The 21,274-nt window shown below is 36.2% G+C and overlaps 1 long non-coding RNA gene across 5 annotated transcripts in view; it reads left to right on the forward strand.

Moving 5' to 3' along the window:
* The window catches only part of LOC106505748, an 842,810-nt gene extending 825,845 nt beyond the window's left edge, over positions 1–16,965 (forward strand). For all 5 annotated transcript variants that reach the window (XR_002338112.1, XR_002338115.1, XR_002338113.1 and 2 more), the window contains one exon: positions 15,568–16,965. This is a non-coding gene — a long non-coding RNA (uncharacterized LOC106505748). The remainder of the gene's footprint in view (positions 1–15,567) is intronic.

A 21,274-nucleotide genomic window follows, 5' to 3' on the forward strand; every position in this document is an offset into this window, starting at 1 on the left:
GGACTTACATCTGCCCTGGCAGTGATTGGTCAGTCTGTCTGCCTGGACATCTGACTGCTTCTTTCTTCTCAACTATTCTCCCTCTGAAAACTGAGCCTACCTTAGAACTCCAGCTGTTGAACTTTAGCTACCTGACACTTTTTCCCAGCTCTTGGTAGTATTTTCCTTAGCGATAGTCACTGGTTCCAATATCAAACCCATGATTCCATAACGATTTTCCTTATCTATACCTGGGACAAGTACTTATTGCCAATAATTAGCCCCTCTAGAAATCCTGACACCACCCTTGTCCTCTATCAAGATATGATATGATCTCACTATGTATAAGATTCCCTATACTTTCTGGAATACAGTGATTTACATTAGGGACACCCATGCCTTTAAGACTGATTTGTGGACAAGAGCTGGTCAAAGCTGGGGGTCTTAGTTACTGTTTACAGTTAACTTGCCCAAGAAAATGTCAGTCTCACTCCTTTCAATGACTTAGACCAACAAGGCTAGAGACCTGGAATATGAAGGGACTTTATATAAAGAGTTTAGGTTTCTGTATTGGATATACTTCAAATAGTGTTTATGCTCTCCAGATATCATACTCAGGAAACTGAGTAGGGAAGAAACCTGCTTCCTTCCACTGCCTGGCTAAATAGATAGGACACCAAAGGAAATCCTGATATAGAACTATGCTTGGTGCAGAGAAGCATAGAACCTTGAATGCAGTGGAACAAGACTTTCCGTTTTTTCATCCCCTTTCCCCTTTATCCTTGAGCATTTCTTCATAATGCTTTAACTAATTGTCAGCATTAGATGTGATAGTGTGATACCTGGGAGGCCACCAGGTCTCTTCAGCTCACCATTGTATCCTGTGCTGGATAAAAAGCATGTCCTCTATCATTGCCAGTTACGGGAGGCAATGCATAAGTGAATATTTAAAAGAACAAAAGGCTCACAAATTAGCAAATAAACTGTACTGAAGAAAAGACAGGTCCTGACTCGGTTCTAAAATACTAGATGCAATGCCCTTATGTTTTGTTAAAACTACCTACGCAATCATTATGAGCTGAGATTATAATGATACGCAATAGAACTTTGCTTTTCATATGCACACTGCACTTTTCAAAATGACAACTGTAAAATTTCTTGTTCAAGTTCTTAAAGCTCAGAAATAGTTATATATGAGGTCTATGCCAAGAGAATGGATATATTTGATATATTATTGGCTAAAACCCATCTAAAGACTCCCCTTTTATTTTCCCTCACCTACCTCTCTACCCATGTAAGGGAAGACTAGGCACCATGGTGCAAAATTCTACTATAATATCACTCCTGGAATGACCTGGCTTTGGTACATTTGTACATAACAGTTCTAATGTTAACAGCAAGAATTTTTCCCCTCCTGTTTATTTCTCCGAAGCTGTAATAAGCAATCCTGTGTGACATTGCCTGTGGAGCGGTTGCCAGGCAGCAGAAAGAGATCTGCATCGGGAGGCGGGAGAGCTGGGGGAAGAGGAGAGAAGGCAGGAGAGAAGGAGGAAGGGAAGAGGGCTCAGAAAGTGGGGGCTGGGCTCTGAATCTGCTGAGACAGAATTCCTTCTCCTTGTCATCCTTCATGTTCCAGGCGCATAATGAGCCAATAAGCTAAACCTTGGAGGGGAAATAAAGATGGAAAAGAAACATTTGAATGTTGTCATTAAATGGAGTGTCAGAAATGTTTCTTATTTTGTGAAGAGACGGTTTCAGATGGGGCTTTTTCTGCTGAACTTTGCTTCCTGGTAAATGCAGCTCTACAAATATCATAAAAGGGCTGTCTTCTCAGTGGGCCTGCTTTACTCTAAGGCAACAATCAATTAGCACATGATATCTTCCTGCGCTGTGCATGGGGAACATAAACATTATCACTTGAAAGGTTTCAACTTCTCGCATGGTGTGGAAAAGTAAAACATAGAGAAACATACTCAACCCTTTATGGAATATGCAGTTTGGGGAGGCTTCTTTGTGCCAAAGAGCCAGGAGTTCCTCAAGGTGTCTCAGAAAGCTGGCCTTCTCATGAAGAGATTGTCTGTAGTTTATGAAATTAGGAGCTGCAGTTAAATCCCATCTCTTGGCTCAAAAGAGATTAAAATGATTGGACTGGGATCCGAGCAGAAGGGTGGGGGCAGATGGCACACAGGTCCCTGCATGCTGCCCTGGATGTCCCCCAGCACAATGCATATTGCCTTTTGCCAGCCTTTCGAGCTGTCTATGACTAGTTGGACACTCTCCAGCGGTAACAGGCAATGATTTTTATTTAGATGTTTGATTATTCTTGTTAATCAAATAGAACCATAACAGAAGGTTTGCTCAAAACAAACAATGTATTTACAGATAGCTTTGTTTGGTGGATGCACATTTTAAGCCTCTGAAGTTGCTAGTCATTCTTCTCAGAAAGACTCAAACCTACCATCTGGGAGAAAAAAAAAATGGGACAAAACATGTTAAAATGGCAAGATGGTAGGAATGAACTTGATTAATGTAATAATGGCCAAGTTTCTTTTTTGATTTAGCAATAGGAGCTGGGAATGGGAGGAGAATAGAAAATGAAGATGAGCAACTCCTAAAACAGTGAGAAGTAATACTTGATTCCTCCCCATCCCCCAAGGCATATTCAGGTTTATTTCTCCTATTCATGGCCTGGGTTTTTAGTCCTAAGGTCATGAATGAATCAATCAAGGGTAATCAGTGATATTTTTCTGCACATTCTAGGAGGAAGATAATGTATCAGAAGAAAAATATTCTTTAGCGTAAACCACACAGAGATAAGAAGGAAATATACTAATCAGAGAGATGAAACAACTGAAAATAAGCAGCCCCAATCCACTGAGAACCAGGGCTTTAGCTGCAGGGATAGGCTCTCTCTGCTGTTTCTCAGAAGGCAAACACTTTTTTCTAAGGAACTGCAAAATATTTACAAACTTTTGACAGTTCTTTAGGTAGCACAGTTGGAGCATGGACACTCGAGCTCTCTGGAATGTCCTGTGATTGAGGTTTTGTCTACACTGCCCAGCAGGAGAAACTAATCAGGGAAGCTGCTGGTTCGCCTGACCACACTGGTTAACGACGGTCTCCACAGAGCCTCCTTGGAAACTGAAGATGAAATATCACACGATTTCATGTGAAATTGCACTTTTAATCAAAGCAAAAGGGAAAAATACTCTACAGTTCATCTCATAGTTGTGCCACAATGGAAATTTCTACCAAAGTCTTTTACCATTCTTCATTTTTTTTTTACTCATATAGAAATTTTCTCTCTTAAAATTTAGTTTCATAATATTAAAGTTATACATGAGTTACAAAATGTTAATGGGGCTTCTCCTAGTCTCATTTGAGATCCCAAAGTTAATGGCAATAGATGATAAAACCCCACATCTTAATGAGAGGATAGGCCATATATATATATAGAGAGAGAGAGAGAGAAAGAGAGAGAGAGAGAATTTCTAGGAGGTAGTCAAAAACCATATATTGTGACCTTAACACCATCATCTACCTCCAGCCCAGATACAAGAGGGCTGTAGATAACAAGAGGTCATTTCTAAAATAGAGTTGACCGTCTAATGTGAATGTTCTAGCACTGCTCCTTTATTTCCTCGTTCTTCTCTGTCTCAAATCATGTAGAAGGGTTCCATATCACCATGGGAATGGAACATGATGAAAGAATTCTTGGGGGAAACTGACCTGTGTCACCTGGAGTTTGAGAAGCCATGTATTTGGAGAGCAGTAGCATTTGGCATCATATTTACCCAAATCAAAACAAAGGCATAATCTTGGACTGCAAAGGATGTAATGTAACCCAAGAGGATGGAAAAGATAAATTACTAAGAGAAGGGTTCTGATCCAATTAAAATTCAAAGTGAAATATATTTGATGGATTTAACTCAGTTGGAGCAGATTAGACAGATTCCATTTTCTACATGCCAGTAATGCTTAGGGAAGGACTAAGGAATGGAAGAGGAGATCAAATGCACAGCCTCCTTATGAACACACCTGTGCACAGCACGCATAATGTACACATAATAGTCAGCATATCTTTCCTCTTGAGGTTTAGATTGTCGAAAGGAGGTTAACGCAATTTACAATGGGGTTGTATTTTTTTATTTGCAGTGCAAATAGGAAAGGACTTTTCATCCAAAACCCTTCCATTTTTGCAGAAGCAAGACATTATTTTCAGAGTAGGAAGGATAAAGAAAATGGAATCTGCATCTTCCTTTGAAGAATCCAGCCCTAACTGCCAAGAAAAACAGAACAAATAGATTCTTGTGAGAGGATAAGCACCTCTTCGATCCAAGGAGCTTTATCATTTTTCAAAACTAGCACATTTTTCATAGTTTGCCACAGTGATCTTCAAGTGGATAAATGGATATGGTCAGAAGCAAGTTAATTCCCGTCTAGTCCCTTTTTTAAGGACAACATACATCCTTAAAGAGAAGTGCCAAAAGGCAATGGTAGATGAAGATAATAAAAGCACAGTCTGAAAATGAATGGATTCAGAAACCAATTAAAATAAAGCATGGCTTTAAAAGATTTCTTAAATTATTCACATGTCACAGTACTGGAAAAGCAATGGTTTCTCTCAGCCATTCCTTTGTAAATGTTTTGTTTTTGTTTCCAGAAATAACAGGTTTAATTAAATGTGCAAGATTCACTCAAGTGATCCAGACTAATGCACACAGGGATTTTGAAGTCACTTAGGAGATTTTAGGAAGGATTTTGATTTGCCAGGCTCAGATACTAATGGAGAAAGCTGGCCTTCAGGGAAAGAGTGTGAGCACTGTGTATGGCTCTGTTACTGCTGTCAAAGCCAGTTATTACATAATTGGGAAAGAATGGTTTTGAGAATAGCAAACATTAAGTAAACTGGAGAGGAAATTAGCTTTATTAAACTCCTTATATGTGTCAGAGTACTCTCACATGCATTATTTTAATTAAATCTTAAAACAACCCAGAGGAAATGGATATTATTGCCCCATTTTTAAGATTCATAAGCCAAGACTTTGAGGAAGCCAAGAATAGCAGGGCAACCAAACCCAGGGCATCTGTGGCAAATCCAGCACCCTTTCCATTACATGGGTTTATCCTCTGTGCTAATGAAGATGCATGATCAATAAATGCTGTCCCTGATCAGGAGATCAAGGTACCTTGTGATGCACTAAAAATATTCTGCCCTTTTAATCCAGAACAATAATATCCTTGAATAGCCCTGTTAGAACACATTTATCTGTTAAGGGTTATAAGGTAAAATCAAGCATTCAACAGGATTCAGAAGGAATAGTCACAAAATGTTGACAAGTGTGATTTACTGAACTTGAATACAAATGCTAGTTTCAGGAACACATAATGTGACTTTAAGAATTATTTTCATATGAGAGGGAAAAAAGATTGAGAGATTTGCAAATAAATCAAGGCCACTGGAGCTGTGGCAAAACATTGGTATGTATCTGTGATTAGAAATTTGAAAGCAAACTAAATAAAAGTCTTAAGCTTTAAGAGGTAGAAATGCATTTTACATTTCACAACTAGTACTGTCTTTATTTCTATGAGCTATAATGATAATCAATGCAGCTTAGCACATATTATAGGTGGGTTGGACTATCCTGTATTTTACTGGTTGTGTAGAATAGCACAATGGCAAATAATTTGGATGTTTAGCACTGGAGACTTGGGCTCTGGTGCTCTCGTCACCATTAATGTGAGATTTTTCAAGTGAATTAATCATTCCTGGCTTTAGTTTCCCAGATGCTATTTGAAAGTGTGCTTGAACATATATTAGCATTTATGAGCGTTTAGAAATTACATTCACAATACGTGGTGTTAAATGAATTTATAAAATAAAGAGTTGGGTTAGATTTTTTCCTAAGGACCCATGATGTTCGCAGTTTTTATTAATGAGGATTTATTGAACATGTCCAAGTACTAGATTCTCCCAGAAGATGTTATTCCAAATTAAATTCAGGGATAAGTGAGCTTTCCTCAGAGTTGTCTACCAAGGACACATAGCATGTCAGACTTTTTCAGCTAAACCAGTGTGACTGGAAGCTAGATATGAAATGTGAAGAGAAAGAATAGATAACTTACAAATAAGTTAAAGCTTCTAAATACTAGTTCCAGTTACTATTGTGTCATGTTTTAGAAAGGGCGCTGGGCCTGGGGTCAGCAGAAAAATGGATTTATTACCAGTTCCAGCACTAAATAGCTCCATGCCCTTGATGGTCATTTATTCTCTCTTGTTCTTGGTTTCCTCAGCTGTAAAAGGAGCTGCAGCATTGTACTTTTAAGGGTAAAATGAGGGATGGGCCAAAATGTCAAAGAGTCAAGAAAAAGCAGACATTTGAGGAAAGTCCATATTGTGAGAGAAAAAAGCACCATATTTGACCAAACACAGACTGATACCCATATAATCACATTACTGTAGCAAATAGAAGCAGAATTTCCAATAATTTCATGTTTATCCATAAAATAAGGATTAAGTAGTGAAAAAATCAGAGATCTTTGAAATTACTCCAAATATTATTCTCAGTTTATGTTTACTTAGATAAAAAACAGGGATACAGAATAAGCACATTGCAAGGAAATGGATAAAAAGAAAACAGGATAAGGTAGCATGTATAAATTTAAATATTATTTAACTACTATAAAAAAGTATAGGTATGAAGGTACTGATATTGAAAGATGATTTTTAAATATATTATTACATTAAAAAGCATCATATAGAACAATGCATAGTTAGATATATTTCTGTATATATGTAAATATATTGACACAATTCTCAAAACTGGTCCCCACCGGAAAAGCTATTAGGACTGGGTATTGGAAGAGGGAAGTGATGTAAGAGAGATTTCTGCATTAATTATATATATTTTGTATTGGTGAGAACACATGCATGCATTTCATTGTGTCATTAAGAAAGTAATTTAAGACACACAGAGGAAGAAAGGAAAAGAACATGAGCTACAGAGTCAGACAGCACTGGGATTTATCCTGACCCTATTTCTTATTAGCTCTGTATATTTGAATAAGTGAATTAACTTGTCTCACTACAGTTTTCTTATCTATAGAACAGAGATAAAAATAACCACTTTACAGTGTTGTTGTAAGGATTTAAGATAATGTATGTAAAGCACCTGGAACATACTCAAAATTTAATAAATTGTAATTATATGAAGATAGATGAGATAATCTTGGTTTTATTTTACAGATCCATGATATGGATTCTTATTAGAATCCCTTATTGTCTGATACAAACTGCTCTCCTCCTTCCCATCTACCAGTTAAAAAAGAGAACTGGAAAGAATAGGACTAGAAGAGGCAATGCAGAAGAGGTGTTCCATTCCTTCTGCAGCTACAGAGCCTTCTCTGGCAGCTCTATGTGCTGCATATCATAGAGTAAATGCAAACATTTAAGGATCTTTGCTGTTGAGAAACCTGTAGCCTCTTAGGGTAGCAGGTGGAAGAAGTACTGAAAACATGTGTATAGACCAGAGAGTCTAATAAGCTTTTTAGAGGCAGCTTCCAGCATCATGTTATATAGTTCTACTCCTCCCTCTGATGGCTTTTTCCTCCCCTTTCTCCACTCCTCTTTCAGCACAATTTGGTAAGAAAGGAGAGGCTCTGACTTGAAGCAACTGGTCATCCAACCAACAAGTCTCAGCTAAACCATCAAGGTCAAACATGTAAAATCAATCTTTGAGATGGTCCTGGCAAGAAAAGCAAATACAGCACAAATGATGGCAAAGTGAAGAGTCAGGCATCTCCTGTAAATATATAGTGAGTGCCCTATGAAATGCTAATACTCCCTGTTTAGGATTAAGGTCACATGTATACTTTTTAGTCAAATTTGTTATTTTATATATACTTACTCAGGCCACCCCTAAAGTGCTCCTAGTATGTAAAGAAAAACGTGCTTCTTCTGGGCAAGGAGTAGGGCTGTACAGAAAAATATGGCCTTGCTTTCAGTCTCTCCCTTTGGTCTGAGATTTTTTTTTTGTGCTGTGCACAACTGTAGATAGCTGCCCTGCCCTCATGTATACACAGTGCCAATCAACCTGAAATACATGCTGTGTTTTCCCATATTCTTATATTTGTTCATATCATCTCCATCCTCTAAGCTCAAAACTGTCCATTTTCTCAAGGCCTACTAGTGGATAGAACTATGGTAAATGTTTTAAAGTGAATCCTCCAAACAATCCTACGAGTTATGTAGTATTATCATCATCTGCTTCTTCCAAATGAAAAAAAGAAAACGAACAAACCAACCAAAAAAAACCCAAACAAGGTTTGAGAATCACTTAAGCTACTACCCAAGATCACACAGTTAGTTAATAACAGAGTTAAAAATCTGAACCTACATTTGTATAACTTGGAAACTCAATTTTAAACACTACATTTAGTCTCTTTCCAATGACAAGCTGTGATTAACATTCAAGCTATTTAAAGTAAAATAATTAAATTTCAGCAACATATTTGATTTGAATAAAAGGAAAACTCCTCAAAATATTACGAAATTATTTGAATTGCCCAAATAAAAGTCATTATTGGAAATAATATAACACAAAGACATTTTATAGGTATTAAAAGGAATTCCTATAGCTTACCTCAGCGATAGAAAGTGATTACTTTTTGCAACCATCTCTGACTCAAAATTCAAATAATTCTCTCTTCCCATATAGACATTCAGTTGAATTGACCTCTGGTCTCTGAGTTAAATACTTCTGTGTGTCAATATCTTGGCCCCCATGTTGGCTGAGATAGAAATAAACTCTCCCTGTGAACTACTTCTTAACTCTAAGTCCAGGAAGAACATGAGTCTGTAAAATGAGCTTATTGAGTTGGACAAATATCTCCTCTATACCTTATTCTTCGTCAGAACTCACTCTGACACCAAATTATTAAATAAACTATTGCGATATGAAGAGACTCATGGTGGGGGAGTGTGGTGGTGGGGAAAGCCTAATTTCCAGCTCAAGATCAAAAAAGCTCACTGAGCCAGAGAACAGTCATATTGCTAGGACAATGCTTTAAAGCAATTCTCCATCTGGTCTACTTTGGAAAGATTAGCAACTTAATCACATGGAAGTATGAAGGAACAGAAAGTATAAAGCTTTCCACAACAAAAACAAACATAGAAAAAGACACTTTCAAACACAGAATAAAAAGGCAAAAGAATCAAAATAAGTGAGGTAAAACTCTACCCTTAAATTCCTTTTTTTTTATGTAAATGGAAAATTTTGGAAAACAGAGGTTATCTTATCTTGTGGCAATAAAGAGAGTGCCACTAGAATTGTGGCAATTGGCTAGTACTATTTGTCAGATATTTTCAGTTCTCCACAGTCCTGTACCCTCAGTAGGACTGTGTTTCTACTTTTTGTACATGGGTGATGGCATATAACTAGTATGGGCCTATGAATTTTGCTCAGAAGATGTATTACTTGGGCTCGAGCATTTAAGTGACAATGACATACCTTGCAAAACTCACGTTTTCCTTTAGCACAAAACTGGCAATGCTTGCAGATCTGTTAATGAGTCCTTGTGTAGGTACAATGAGCAAGACCCCACTGATAACCCAAGACAGTTGTGCACCGTGGGCAAGAAATAAATTTTGTTATTTTAATCAACTGGAATTTTGGTGTTCGCTACCGCAGCATAAACTAGTCTATCCTAATTAATAAGACAAACATTAAATGAGATCAATGGTGAAAATGGCAACTGAACAACTGAGATCATTGTTCAATTTAGTATTTGTTAGAAATATGATATATAATAAAACAGTAAAACAATGATATACAACATAACTATAAACACAACAGAACACACTAAAATGCAAAACAAAAAGACAGCTATGGAAGGTGGAGCCCTGGAAACATAATTTTGTGAAAAATAAGAACTACTGGTAGAGACAACAATGTGGAAAAAATAATAGATTTAACTAAAGTAATCTCTTCAGGCTTAAGAAATGAATGCTTTTAGGGAAAAATGCTCTTCATATATCAAGAGAAATTATTAAACATAAAAAGCAACAATATGGCTTTCTAGAGTCACATATTAATCAAAAAATAAGCTAAAGATGTAAGATAGGACAAAATTTATCAATAAAACACAAAATTTAAACATTTAAAACAATCTAAGTATTTCAAAAAAGGGGAATGATTAAATTATGATGCTTCTGTCTTATGTAGTATTATGCATATATTAAGATTAGTATTTTGAAGATTAAATAAAATGGTAAAATTGTACCATATAATGTAAAATTTTAAAAACTGAATCCATAGATTTATGTTTCTCTACAAAGTTTGTATAAATTTTGCATTTTAAGTGGATAGGAAAGTGAAATTTTAAAAAGTGTTGTGCTAGGGCTGTGGAACTAGAGATTATCATAATATTTATTATTTTAACAATAAACTATAGTAAGCATTTAAGTTAATGCACCAACTCTCAAGAGCACAAAGAAGAGGCTCTTTATTTCTTGATGGCTTGATTTAACTGAGACAGGTATGATTCCTAAGTACTTAAGTAGTATCATAAAGCCTAAAATTTCATAAGGAAATATTTCCAACTGTTCTTCCTGTAAGAGACATATTCTGTAACCTTTCTCCATTTGCTTTAGGCTTTTAGGTAGCGTCACACTCTTCAGCACTTAAAATATATACCACCATCACAATTACTGATAGTATATTTAATGAGTACTGAGTACACAAGTCCAGTGCTGGCCAGCTATAAAGATAAATATACTTTGGTCCAGTAGCCATAATAGATTACAAAACCTGTTGAATGTATCTTAAAATAGACCACTGATTTCACAATCAAGGCTAAATGGCTACTCTGCTCATGACATAATGTGATGTACATTCAACATAATTTTCTTTTATTGAAAAAACATATTATGAATAAATATATTGCATGATGGAAGAAAGTGTATTAAAATTTAAATGTGAATATTACTGTGGAGTGACTTTTACTTTCTTCTACATTTGTTTTACTGGTTTTCTGTAATAGCTATGAAAGCATGAATTGCTTTTGTGACAAAAAATTAAAGTTGGGCTACACAAAAGGACAACGTAGAAAAGCTATCAATGGTATTTTTGTAGAATTTATTTTATACATTTTTTTCTGAAATATACATTATAATTCTCAGTCCAGATTGTGAGACTAGACTTCCTAAATAAATCAATTTTACATATAAAACACTTGTTAGTATTAACACACCCCCATGCATGCCCACTCCCCTCCTCCTCTTGGTTTGCAATGTGTTTGGTATTTTCATTATATCAAAAGAGAGCTGGTGAGTAAAACTGTGTAGGTAGAAGAATCCTTCACTAAGTTTTATCTTAGCAAGGTTTATTTCTTCCAGGTATGCTGTGCAGATAAACTCTGATTGGCTCTCTACCCCCTGCAGTCATCTTCAAGGACTTAGAATTGACTATGACCTCTTCCCCTGTGAATATGGAAAATTTATTTCAGATCACACTCTGTCATTTTCAGTGATTTTAATGAATTATGAAAGTCTGATCTTATAAGACTCCTCCACCCACATCTTGCTCCCCACACTTTCCCATTGCCTCTGGGCCTGAAGTTTCATTCGTTTGAAAACTATTCTTGGAAAGATCTCCCTTCCTCCAGCTGTTAATCTGTCATTAATGGACCATAAGTCATTCAGATATACTGGACTATTATGCAACCTCAACAGAGTGGAAAAAATCATTTGCTTTACTGTCAATGTAAAAACTTTTATCTTCTTTGACAGTTTTATTCAGAAAACCTCAGCTTTATTTTAATTTGATTCTAATGATGGTTTTCAGAAAATGATTTGAGTAAGTAAAAGTTTAGTGCAATGACAGCTGTCATGATTTCTGTGGTGGTTTCTTTCAAGGAGTATTTATTGAAAAGATGCATTTCAAACATAGTGCATCATTTTTGGCACAGTGTATGGAAGTTAATTATTCAGAGATAGTAATGTGGTAGTATTTACTCAGTCAGGAATTTAAATGAGGAAGGACCATTTGTTTTATCACCTCTCTTTCCTATCTGGAACTTCCTTGGGCGAAACAGATTCACCAATATCCCCATAGCTTTGAACTTAGAGCAATTGTTGTCCTTACAGGGTGAAATGACCTTCACATTTTCTATTCATAAAAATAATGACCTGAAATGCATTCAGGATGCAGTGCACTAGGCTTTTTGCTCCATTTTTACTCTAAACTGCTGTCTTAAAACAAAGGGTAAAGGTATATATAACAATTTGAGATAGATAGCTTTATTTGGGAAGTACATTAACTGAATTAAGCATAATTATGGCTCTCCCTACATTTTCAAACTCATTTTCATTTACAGCAGAAATATTAGCCACACTTGACTTTACAAATCTGTAGTGATTTTATGCTTGGTTGATAGTGGTTAAAATACAAGGACCAAAACCTATATTCTTTTTTTTTTTTTTTTGTCTTTTGCCTTTTGTCCTTTTAGGGCTGCAGTCGCGACAGACGGAGGTTCCCAGGCTAGGGTCAAATCGGAGCTGCAGGTTTCTTTCTTTCTTTTTTTTTTTTTGTCTTTTGTTGTTGTTGTTGTTGCTGCTATTTCTTGGGCCGCTCCCGCGGCATATGGAGGTTCCCCGGCTAGGGGTCCAGTCCGAGCTGTAGCCACCAGCCTACACCAGAGCCACAGCAACGCGGGATCCGAGCCGCGTCTGCGACCTACACCACAGCTCACAGCAACGCCGGATCGTTAACCCACTGAGCAAGGGCAGGGACCGAACCCGCAACCTCATGGTTCCTAGTCGGATTCGTTAACCACTGCGCCACGATGGGAACTCCTGAAAAACCTATATTCTAGAAAGAATTTTATTTGGAAATAATTACATCTGCTTATCACAGAGCAATATGACCAGTGGAAATCTACATTAGCCCAAGTAATGGAGTATCTAATGGCAGTTTATTTGGATATCAATAATTTTGCTATATAATATTATGCTTCTTGGAAGTAAAGGGCAGTGATAGCTGAGGCAGTGATAGCTGAGGCAGCAAAGCTATGACATTTGCACATTTTTGTTTTTAAGAAATCTATGTATGAGCAAGCTGAAAAATTTCAGCATCCTACAATAGCAACATTAATAACACCTTAAATGATTTTAAGAGCGCCTTTGGTTTCAGGAGTTCCCACTGTGGCTCATTAGTATGGAACACAACTAGTATCCATGAGGATGCAGGTTCAGTCCCTGTCCTCATTCAGTGGGTTAAGGATCAGGCATTGTCATGAGCTGTGGTGTCAGCTGCAGATGTGGCTTGGATCTGGCATTGTTGTGGCTGTGGCAGAGGCCAGCAGCTGCAGCTCTGATTCCATGGCTAGCCTGGAACTTCCATATGCCACAGGTATATGGGGAAAAAAAAAAAAAGACTGCCTTGTGGTTTCAAAGAAACAGATAATGAAGATTAGCTCAGGGATGAACATTCCATATAAAATCCAAGGTGAACGTTTTCTCTCAAAGCTCATTTTTTTTCAGAATTGCAATGATATAAAAGGCAGTCTTTTTTTTTTTTTTCCCCATATACCTGTGGCATATGGAAGTTCCAGGCTAGCCATGGAATCAGAGCTGCAGCTGCTGGCCTCTGCCACAGCCACAACAATGCCAGATCCAAGCCACATCTGCAGCTGACACCACAGCTCATGACAATGCCTGATCCTTAAACACTGAGTGAGGACAGGGACTGAACCTGCATCCTCATGGATACTAGTTGTGTTCCATACTAATGAGCCACAGTGGGAACTCCTGAAACCACAAGGCGCTCTTAAAATCATTTAAGGTGTTATTAATGTTGCTATTGTAGGATGCTGAAACAGAGAACAAGCAAAATACCATTCAAAGAGGAATAGCTCTTTTGTTTGTTTTGTTTACCTGGATGGAGGTGAGATGAAGATGACTGCTGGGATACTGCTAACAATGAAGCATGGCAAAAGAATATCTTTCAATATTACAGGGAAGATTTGTTTCAAGGTTACTTGCAGCAATGCATTGTCTCTGGAGAGTTGACATAGTCCAATACAAGATGTCACTAAATATTAAGTTCTGTATTTTGCAATTTTGTTATTAGGCATTAAGTGAAAGGGGAGAAAGTTTTTCCTTTTCATTTTTTAATTTTTTTTCCAGATTGCATCTTTATGCTAAATTCCTCAGCCTTCACTGAGGAAAAAAACACATTAGTGAGAGATTATGTTCCTATTCCCCTTAATTATTTTAAAGTGAAAAGTTCAAATCAAACAAGGAAGCTTTTCTAAATCTGAAAATGTTTCCAATCTAAGGATCTAAAGACCCTAATAGTTTATAAGCTCTGCCTGCATAATTTAGGCAGAATGGTAAACAAGGCTTCAAGAAATTTTAAGCCATGCTTTCTAGACGGCATTAGCTTTTATCCTCACTAGATGAAATCTTCTAATACCTTGCTGAATTGCTCCATTGTATTTAAACAAAAAACATACAGATTTAGCAAGTGTTAAAAAGGACATTAATTTCACCATAGTTAAGAAAAGACTTAACAAATTCACCACTTAACAAAAATTATACACTGGACATCCATCTAATTCTTGTAGATAAATATTTTGTTAATTATCACAAGTGGAAGTTTCCTTAGCAAAAAGCTGATGGGTGGGTTGCTATTCCATCAGAAAAATCCTGGAAAAAAAGGTACTCTGATGTCAGCTATAATGTGTATGCTTTTTGTTTGTTTGCTTAACCACTTATGACTTAATATACTTTAATCATTTAGCTTGAGTTTGGGCAATTTATCATTGTACCTAATGTCCCTCCTCTACGAGAAGGATGGGCTCTGTGGAATCACACCTCTGGACCTCATTAGCAAACATCAGATGGAGTGAGAGGGAGAACATTCTTTCTCCTGTATAGGCCTGGGGATGTTACACAGCTGTGGTCCACCCAGACATCACAGCAGTTCCCAGGGTTGGAGCCAGGGAACATACACAAGAGAAATACTTGATAACCATCCAGTCCTTCAGGGCCGAGTCCATATTTACATACACAGAAATCCCAAGCAATCATATTGTTTTGATTCATTCTAAGGGTACTTTTTGAATGCTATTTAGGGGTCTGGAAAGGTTGTTTAAATACTTAGAGAGTTTTCACTTCCATTTGCCTTTATGATTTTTCAGACTTTGTTTTCAATTAGTTTAGAGGGTGAAAATCTGCTTTTGAATCTATGCAAGCTTGAAGAGACTACTCAGCTGTTCACTGCCAATACATGTAATTTTTTAAAACCACAAAGAAAAGGGTTTATTGGAATAAGCACCTTTAAATAAACAGATCATTTTCAATGTATATAATGAACTTTTTGGAATAATCTCTTTGAGGTAATATAGTGTTCATTTTAGTCTTGATAATTTTCTGCTCTATCCTAAAGGTCATTATCTTTCTTTTTCATAGATCAATATGAAAAACGATAACAAAAATTATAATTTATTTAACAGGCACTGTATATATGTTACGGAATTTAATTCTAGTAACAAATATATGACACTACTTTTATCTCTGTTTTACAGTTCAAGAAATTAAGTCAAATAAATATTTGATGGAAATCTACCTGGCTCCAAAGACTGGGCTTCTAACAATCCTCTCCACAACGTTTGAATACAAAAAAAGTATCCTGCTAAAGGACAGAGCCCCTCCATCTCTTCCCGCCAAGCTCTCTGCGTGCCTGGTGAGAGGTATAGCACTTTTGCTTTCTTTTCAATTTGCTCTTTAAATGAGTGACAATATCACCTAGTGATTAAGGACCTGCCTGGAGCTGGGCTGATGCTTGGAGTTGGGCTGAACCTGAGCCTGAATTCGAGCTCTTCTTCTTCTTGCTGACTTTGACCCTAGGTGAGTTAATTTTTCTAAGCTTCAGTTTCTTGGTCTATAAAAAGGAGGATGATAATTCTTTTCTCACTCAGTATTGTTTTAAAGATTAGTAAGATAATATATACAACGCATTTAGCACAGTGCCTTGCACATGATAAACCCTGAATAAATGGTAGCCAGTTTTAAAATACAACATAATTTTAAGCGTTGGTATTTCTTATGACTCCAATCTCATCCCTCCTTTTCCATTGTCACTACATTTGCTCTGTGTCTCCCATATCGAATCTGGAACTTGCATTCAAAGCCTTTATCTCTCAGTGCCAAAAGAGTAGCCCTCATGGATGAACAAAGGTACTCAAATTCAACATGCCCAGAATTAAACCCAGTAAATGGGGATTCAGTCACAACCCCAGTCTATCCACCTAAGGGACAAAGTCCTGGCAGTCACCTAAGACTCCTCATTATCTTCAACCCCCATCCCTGATCAGTCACCCTATTGGTTCTAACTTATAATATTCATTTATTTTATCACTACTGCCACAACCTGGGGTCAGACATCAAACTTCTCTATTCTGCCCCATTGTTACCTCTTGACTACAATCTCTGCCTCAAATCTAATCTGACCTCATTCCTCTATCTACTCTGCTATGAAAGAGATTACAGTTACACATATCTAATTTTATTACCTTTCCATATAATGGTTCTCCATTCTCCTGTGGGGTGCATACAGTTTAGGGAACATAAAAGTATTCACTGGGAGCTAAGAAGAAAATACCATTTTTTTTTTAAATTTTATTTTAACAATTATTTTGAATATATTTAAAAGTATTTATTTATAATGTATGTGATATAGTAGTAAAGTAAAGTAATACATATGAGTGATGGTTAATTTTAAGTGTGTCTCTGGCTAGGCCACAGTGCCCAGATATTTGATCAAAAATGTATGAATGTTACTCTGAAGATATTTTTTTAGATCAAATTAACATCTAGGGGAGTACCCATTGTGGCTCAGTGGAAATGCCTCCAACTAGTAACCACGAGGGTACAGGTTGGATCCCTGGCCTTGCTCAGTGGGGAGCTGTAGTGTAGGTCACAGATGTGGCTCAGATCCTGAGTTGCTGTGGCTGTGGTATAGGCCAGCAGCTGTAGCTCCAATTCAACCCCTAGCCTGGGAACTTCCATATGCCGCAAGTGTGGCCCTAAAAACACAATAAAATAATATAAACATCTAAATCAATAGATTTGTAGTAAAGCAGATTACCCTCCATAATGTGGGTGGGCCTCTATCAATCAGTTGAAAGCTTCAAGATAAAGACTGACTTCTCCCAAAGGAGGGAGAATTTTGCCAGCAGGTTGCTAAAGGTTGCTAAAATATCAAATCGTTGCTAGTATCTAACTTACAGTCTACCCTGCAGATTTTGGACTTGCCAGCCTCCACAATCATGTGAGTCAATTCCTAAAAATAAATCTCTCTCTCTATCTCTCTCTCCCTCTCTCTCTCTCTCTCGAGTGTGTGTGTGTGTGTGTATCCTTTTGGTTCTGTCTCTCTGAAGAAGCTTGACTACTACAGTAATTTTAAAATGTATATAATATGTTCAAAAGTTTTTCAGATCCAATGTTGTAAAGCTTTTTTTCCATAGTTTTTCACTAGGAGTTTTAGAATTTCAGGTCTTCCATTTAAGTCTGTTATCCATTTTGAATTGATTTTTGTATATGTTGTAACATGAGGTCTAGTGTCACTCTTTTTTGCATGTAAATTTCCAGATTTCCAACACCGTTTGTTGAAGAGACTATCTTTTCCCCATTTTGTACTCTTGACAAAAACCAGTTGACCACATGGGCACACATTTATTTCTGGGCTCTCTGTTTGGTTCCACTGGTTTGTATGTTGGTCTTTATGCCAGTATATACTAATTTGATTATGGTAGCTTTGTAGTGTATTTCAAAATAAGGAAATATGATGCCTCCAGGCTTGTTCTCTTTCAAGATTGTTTGAGCTATTCATATATTTTGTGGGTTCATATAGATTTAGAAATGTCATTGGGATTTTGATATGGAATGTGTTGTGTTGAATTGTAGATTGCTTTGGGCAACATGGACATTTTAACAATATTAAATCTTACAAACCATGAATACAAGTTTTCATTTGTTTGTGGTCTTTAATTTCTCGTATCAGTGTTTTGTACTTTTTATTATAGAAGCGTTTTGCCTCCATAGTTGTTTATCCCTAAGTAATTTATTCTTTTTGATGCTATTTTAAATGGAATTGTCATCCTAATTTCCTTTCAAGGTGCTTTGTTGTTAGTGTATAGAGATGCAATTGATTTTCATATATTGATTTTTTTTTTATCTTGCAACTTGATTAAATGTATTTATTAGTTTTAAACACTATTCTTATGGAGGCTATATGTGTATAGATAGATAGATATACACACATACATATGTGATTGTACTGTCTACAATCAAGAAAAATTTACTTCTTCCTTTCCAGTTTGGATGTCTTTTTTTCTTTTTCTTGTCTAATTTTTCTGGCTAGGCACAAAAAAATAAATAAATAAACAAATAAAAAACAATAGCCTGGGAACCTCCGTATGCCGTAGGAAGTGGCCCTAGAGAAAAAAAAAGGCAAAAAGACAAAAAATAAAAATAAAACTAAAATAAAAAATAATTTTTCTGGCTAGGACTTCTAATATTGTGTTGTGCCGAGACCAGCTCAGCAGGATGGGGCTGAAGAATGAGTGCTGTGAAACTTAAGGAAAAAAGTTAACATAAAACAAGACATAGAGACATTTATCTTAAGTAAAGGTGGGAACTGGGGACTCAAGGTCTCAGGGACCAAGAGCACCGCCTTAAGAAACCACACTGCTTTTATTGTGTTTTTTAGGATTATGTCAAGTGAGAAGGGGTTGTAGGTGCAGGATATAGTTTTTTAAGTTATTTTAAAGGTCACATAGCCGGTTGCTGATTAAGCTTTTACTCTGACCTTTAGGCATTTAACAATCATTAGCATTTGAGGAAGCTTGGCGTCAGCTATCTATGCATAGTACCTAAAGAATCACCATTGTGCTTCTGCAGACGAGGTGCCTATCTGCAGCAACCCTGCATGCCTAGGTTTGCACCTCGGTTCTTCTTTGCTAATGCATATCCAGCTAAAAACCCCTTGGGGCCATGGGGCTCCTCTTTTATTCTTAAGAGGACATATCATGCTGTGCAAATGGCGTGCCAATCTGCACAGGTCCAGCGTGCCTAGACCAACGCATTAAGTCCTCTTTCAGCTGACCCTATGAATACCTTATGCCTTTAGGTCTTTGTTCTTAAGCTTAAGTCATTCACCATCACTGTGACTGTTTTTCAAGCAGCAAGATGGGGTAAAGTAAAGCAAGACAAGATAGAGTTTTTAGCAAAGAGGCTAAGAAAATATTGTAGAAATGTCTCGCGACAGTGTTGAAAGAAGTGGGCATCCATTCTTTGTTCATAATCTTAGAGAAAAACTTTTAAGTTTTTCATCACTGAGTGTGATGTTAGCTGTGGGCTTTTCATATATGTTTTTATTATATTGAAGCACTTTTTTCTATTTCTGGATTATTGAGAGTTTTATCATGAAAGGGTATTAAAATTTTGTCAAATGCTTTTTATGCATTTGTTAGGATTATCATGTGACTTTTATCCATTATTCTGTTATTGTTAAGTGGTATATCACATGACACTGGGCTTAGCAATAATTTCATGGATATCACACCAAAAACACAAGCAACAAAAGAAAAAATAAAGAAGTGTGTACCCATATTAACTTAAAAAATTTATGCACAGTAAAAAATAATCAACAGAGTAAAAAGGCAACTTATGGAATAATAGAAAATATTTGTAATCCATATATCTGGTAAGAAATTAATCTCTAAAATGTATAAGGAACCATACAACTCAATAGCAAAAGAACTAATAATCTGATTCAAAATTGGCTAAGAAGTTAGACATTTCTCCAAATACATATAGTTAACAGGTATAGGAAAACAAACTTAATGCCACTATTCATCATGAAAAATCAAATCAAAAACACAATGAGATATGACCTCACATCTATCAGGATGGTTGTTAGTTAAAAAAATAGTACAAGGCTTGGCAAGGATATGGAAAAATTGGACCTTGCACGAATTTGATAGGAATGCAAAATGGTGTAGCCCCCATGAAAAACAGTATGGAATTTCCTCAGAAAATTAAAAGTAAAAATTTTACCCTATGATCCAGCAATCCTACTTCTGGTATTCGTCCAGAAGAATTGAAATCAGGATCTCAAAGAGATTCTAGCACCTTGTGTTAACAGCCAAGATGTGGAACCAACCTAAATGCCCATCAACAATGAATAGATAAAATGCGGCATATATATATAATAACATATATATAATAGAGTATTTTTTCATCCTTAAAAAGGAAGGAAATTCTCAATATGTAACAGTATGGGTGAACTCCTAAGATATTAGTCTAAGTGAAATGTCAATCACAGAAAGACAGATACAGGATTCCACTTATCTGAAATATATAAAATAGTTGTATCCATAGAATTGAAGAGTGGAATGATGGTTTCCAAGGACTTGGGGGAGGAGAATGTGAAGGTTACTAATTAACAGGTAATAAAGTTTCATTTAAACAAGATGAATAAGTTCCAGATATCTGCTGTACAGTATTGCACCTATAGTCAGCAATATTGTATTGTACACTTAAACGTTTTTAAAGAGGGTAGCTCTCATGATTAATGTTTTTACCAAAATAAAATACTATATAAAAAACATTTTATTGGCATTTTCATTGAGGAAATGGTTAACTTAAGGGAATTGCTATGTTGAATCTTTTTATTCAACAAGGAAGCACATCTTACCATTTGCCAACATCTTTTGTTTTGAGTCCCAAAAACATTTTAGAATTATTTCTTCAATCAGAGCTTGCACACTTCTTGTTCAAACTATTCTTATATATTTTGTTGCTATTTTGATATTTAAATAGGGTTCTTCTTCCATCATATTGTCTAATTGCCATTTTTGAAGATTTTTGATTTCTACACATTTGTCTCTAGTGCTTTCCTAAATTCTTAAAAAAGTAATTAAAAAAAATGTATAATAGTATGCTTAAGAATTTTACTTATGGATAATATATCCAATAAAGTTGGAGTTAAACTCCAACTATATGATGAAGTCTAAACTCCTTAGTATAAAGGCCATTCTTGAATTGATGCTTCCTGACTCCCTAGTCTCTTGGGCAGGCCACCATGTCACCACACACACATTGAACAATTATCATCCAAAGGTGCTTGTGGTTATCTAAGTACAAACGATTCTTGAACACTTTTGCATTTGATATAGTTTCACTCTGTATTTCTACTCTCAAGCCTCTAATGTGCATTTGTCTAAATAA

Source organism: Sus scrofa, chromosome 13 (assembly GCF_000003025.6).
Source record: "Sus scrofa isolate TJ Tabasco breed Duroc chromosome 13, Sscrofa11.1, whole genome shotgun sequence".
Taxonomy (NCBI): Eukaryota; Metazoa; Chordata; class Mammalia; order Artiodactyla; family Suidae; genus Sus; species Sus scrofa.